Source organism: Chenopodium album, chromosome 17, assembly GCF_948465745.1.
Source record: "Chenopodium album chromosome 17, dcCheAlbu1.1, whole genome shotgun sequence".
Classification (NCBI taxonomy): domain Eukaryota; kingdom Viridiplantae; phylum Streptophyta; class Magnoliopsida; order Caryophyllales; family Amaranthaceae; genus Chenopodium; species Chenopodium album.
This window is the reverse complement of record NC_137850.1, coordinates 7,299,564-7,304,382: the sequence shown is the minus strand read 5'-3', so window position 1 is coordinate 7,304,382 and position 4,819 is coordinate 7,299,564.

Below are 4,819 nucleotides of genomic sequence, written 5' to 3'. Positions count from 1 at the left end.
CTAATATATGTGGAATTTTGTGAGAGGGGGAAGGCTTAGAAAAAGAATAGAGAGAAAGAATAAGCTTCTAGCTTTTGAGAAAGAATAGAATAAGATGGTTGTGAATGAATGAAAACGGGGAGATACGACCCCTGTGTATAGAAAAATAGTCCGAAAACGATAGAAAATACTTCAAGTTCTATACGGAATAAAACTGGCATCTGTCGCCAGGCGACAGGATTAGCGCCAAGCGACAGACATTAGCGCCTGGCGACAGAAATTAGCGGCAGGTGACAGACTCTGTCATCTGGCAACAAACTCTGTCGTTTGGCGCTAACTAAAAGATAAAACGCGCTTTGTACGGAATCCTTTTCCTAATATAATTAACTAATTAGAATCCGCGTTAAACAGTTTTAAGATCAAATTTATCATAAAACACTTATTTTATTCCAAATAAAACTCTTTTAAAATATAATTATCAATCCTAATGCTATTAGAATTTAAAAGAACCTTCTAGATATTCCAGAAGATTAAAAATCAATCCTAATGACTTTAGGAATAATAATTAATAGACCCTCCTCTAGATCATTGGGCCACATATAAAACTCATTTCGGGCCCAATTCAGTATTTTGACCATAACTTCCTCATTATTCATCGGAATTGAGCTTATAATATATCGTTGGAAAGCTCTTTTCAAGACCAATCCAACTACACTATTATTGAACCCTTATCATGGACCAAACTAAATTGGACTGACTATTTTCATAAATAGAGTATATTTTCAAAAACAGAAAAAGATATATTTTAATAAAAACATCTACATCACTAGACTTTTCACACTTTCACTTCGTTCGATAATCAAATGACGTGAAAGGTATTCATCACTGGGTTTGGTTTTTGGGGAGACACATTTAGGTGTCTACACCTTTCCAGGCCAAGACCAAACCCTTTCTAATAAAAATTTTTATAACCCTCTCTAATAAAAAAGTTTATAACTATCTTATAAACCTCTTGCACTAATCTCTCTCTCTCTCTCTCTCTCTCTCTCTCTCTCTCTCTCTCTCTCTCTCTCTCTCTCTCTCTCTCTCTCTCTCTCTCTCTCACACACACACACACACACACACACACACACACACACAAAAGAAGAAGAAAAAAAAAGAGGGGGGAAGGGGTTGGTAGGTGGAACAACATTTGCACCAAATATGTCATTAGAGGCGGTACTAGATTAAATCACATCATAACCGAACAATACAAAATAACAGCTTGGATTTCAGTCTTCTACTCTCACAGTCTCATATCTATATACTGATTGAAAACCACTTGCTACTAGGACTTGAGATTAGTTTGTTTGATTTCATCCACAATGAGTTGGTAATCACCAATATTATAAAAGAAATAGGAACGTTAACTGGGGGAAAGGGATTGTTTTACAATAATAAAATTCATTACATGTTGATAGGATTAGGCAGTTTAACTTTAATCTTATAGGATGTGTTGTTATCTCATACATACTATTCATTACACATAACAACAATACCTATATTTAACAAAGGTTTTGGAGCATGCTACCCTACATTATCACATAATACTATTATTTAACAAAACAAACAAACTAGATTAAAGTGACAGAGGGAACAGACAGTAGCTCATCCACTCCCAAATTTGCAAAGATTCCAAGCTTCCATAATTCACACCGGTAATCCCTAAAAGCGTAAGTAGATTTTTAAGCTTTCTATATAGGAAAAATTGCCCCTATGAATCCCAACTTTGCCTCGTCCGCCAATAATAATCCCTACTTTCGATTATTCACTATCATTCCCAACTTTGTATGGGATAAATTTCTATTGCACCCAAATGACTTAGAACCGCTTGAAAAGGTAAATTTTGCTGACTTGTGATTAGTTGCACACGTGTCACATCATGATAGGTTAAAATTAAAAAATAAATAAATAAATAAATTTAAAGATTATAAAAAAAAACCAAAACCAAAACTAGCCAACGATAGCGACAACCCGCACCCACCCACCCACCCACGGCCAGCCAACACCTTCCCCCGGAGCACCGACCACCGCCCAGACCCTTTTTCCTGTCATGTTGTCGGCGCCACGGCCACCACCCACCCTCCCCTGATCCTTCACACTCCACGACCACAACCACAACCCCATCGTCTCTCCTCTTGCGCACCAAAACCGGGGAAAGGAAATCAAGGAAGGGAAAGGAAAACGACGGGGTAACTGGGGAAGTGAGATGCGATGGCTAGTTTGTGTGGTGGTGCGTGGCTAGTGCACAGTGGTTGTCGTGGTGCTGCGAGACTAAACTGGTTGCTACTGTGTGAGCACCGTAGCGATGATGGTCTGGTTGGTGGCTTCGGGGGTCGAGGATGAGTGGTAGAGGTCGACCAGCTATTTTCAATGGTTTAGGGGGGTTGGTCGGCCGGTTTTCGGGGTGTAGGGGATGAGGTTAGGGTTCCAGCGGGTTAGGGGGTGGGGAGAGGGTGGCTGGATTTTGGTTTTAGTTTTTTTTTGTTATTTTTTTTGTAATTTTGTAATTTTTTTTTATTTTTTTAATTTTGTTTGGACCTATTACGTGTGGACATGTGTCTAGGTAACCTGCTACATCAAGTTAGATGACCGATTGGGTGCAATAGAAATTAATAGGGTACAAAGTTGGGAGTGATAGTGAATAGTCGAAAGTAAGGATTATTATTGGCGGACGAGGCAAAGTTGGGATTAATGGTGACAATTTTTCCTTCTATCTATATAATTTCCCATCTCTCCCTCCCATCCCAGAGGCAAAGCATTCTTTAAACATGGGCAACGGGCCGGGCCGTGCCGCGGTGGGGGGCGTGCCGTGCCGGCTCCGCGGCGGGCCGTGCCGTGCCTAATTTTGGCACACCCCAGCCCACGGCACGGCACGGCCCACGTGCCTGGCGAGCCGTGCCGTGCCGGGTCGCGGGCCAAACCGTGCCACTTTTTTTTTTTTAATAATAAATGTAAATAAAAAACGATATATATTTTTATATATATTTTTTAGTACAACTTAATTTTATATAAATAATGTGATTAATTTATGTTTATGTTAATGTTAATATATTTTGTTTTGAACAACTTTATTTTAATTAAGGTTACATAAAATATTTATCTAATTATGTTTAAGTTTATATAAACAAATAAAAACAATTTTATTAATTTAGCAAAAAACAACAATGCATATAATAAAAAAAAATTATGAGTGCGATAATTCAAAAACACAAAAAATTGAAGAATAACTTAGTTTATTATATGCCGGTAGCCGGTACGATAAATCGATAATACAAATAATTAATGATAATTAAAATTCGTACAATATTTGGTGAATAACTTCATTTATTATACGGAATACGAAGTTCGATAATACAAAAATTGTACAATAGTGTATAATGTAAATATGTAATAACGTAATTATTATTGTTCGTCTTCGTCTTCGTCTTCGTCTTCTAGTGGTTCAAGGTCATCGGCCAATTGAGTTGATTAAGAAGTATGAGAACTAAAAGAAGTCGACGTTCCTTCATCGTCGTCGTTTTGTGCATAAGTATGATCTTGAGAACGAGTTTCGGCATCCAACCAATCCTTGAAGCAAACACACATTTTAAGTGTTTTGGGTTTTAGTCTTGTTTTTCTATCGTCTAAAACCCGTCCCGACGCACTAAAAGCTCTTTTGGAGGCAACGGAGGAGACTTGGATAGCAAAAATACCACGAGCCATTGCCGACAAAATTGGATGTTTCATGGTTTGTGATTTCCACCAATTAAGGATGTCGAGGCCAAACTTCTCTTCATCGTCCATGCCTTTCATGAAGTCGTAACTTAGGTACATTTGCAACTCCGAAACATCGCTTTGTGTCTAGTTGACGATGATTCCGTACATGAAAACTTAGACATCATGTTAGCAGCTTGTGCAAATAAACCTTTGGCCCGTTTACTTACGTTTTTGGATGTTTGAGAAGGGGCAAATCGAGACACAGTTCCATATTTAGTTTCATAAACTCTATATAAAGAGAAAAACTCATTAGTCACCTTATTTTTAAAAGTTTCAACATCATCTTCCAAATTCATGTTACTATAATAAATATCAATTAATAAAAAAGTGCCATCATATTTTTGCCTAGGATCTAAAATAGAAGCAAAAATATATATAATAGGAATATCAGTGTAATATTTACGCTATTTTTCCTCCATAGATGGAAAATTTCCATGATATTCATATTGTGATCGATGTTCGGCAAAAAGTTGTGCAAGTAAACATGCATTGCTAAGAAAAGAATGGGAACAAGGATTATATACAGAAGAAAAACAATGTGTCATACTATATAGTAATTGTAAAAACTGCATATATTATTCACAATTAGCCCAATCATCTTCTAATAAAGCACATTGTGGAAATTTCATATTATAAAAAATGTTAAATCAACCTTGTACTCGATTGCCCGACTCAACATTTCATAGGTGGAGTTCCACCTAGTTGGACAATCCGGTGCTATTTTTATAATCTGTCTCCTTTGTTGCCTGCAAAATCCTTTCCATTCTTGATATCTCAAGTTAGAGCTATTAATAGACATAATAGCATTCCTTATTTTGTGATAAAATAGACCAATTGCTTGTGTTCCATCCTTCACACACAAGTTAAGAACATGACAAATGCATCTAATATGAAGTGCTTCTCCATCTAATACTAAATCGGTCAATTGGGGTTTAACCAAATTCGCACTATATGTCATAGAAGTTGCATTATCGAAAGTCATAGACATAATTTTATCCCTAAGACTATATGCATCAATGGCTTCCATTAAATGATGAGAAAT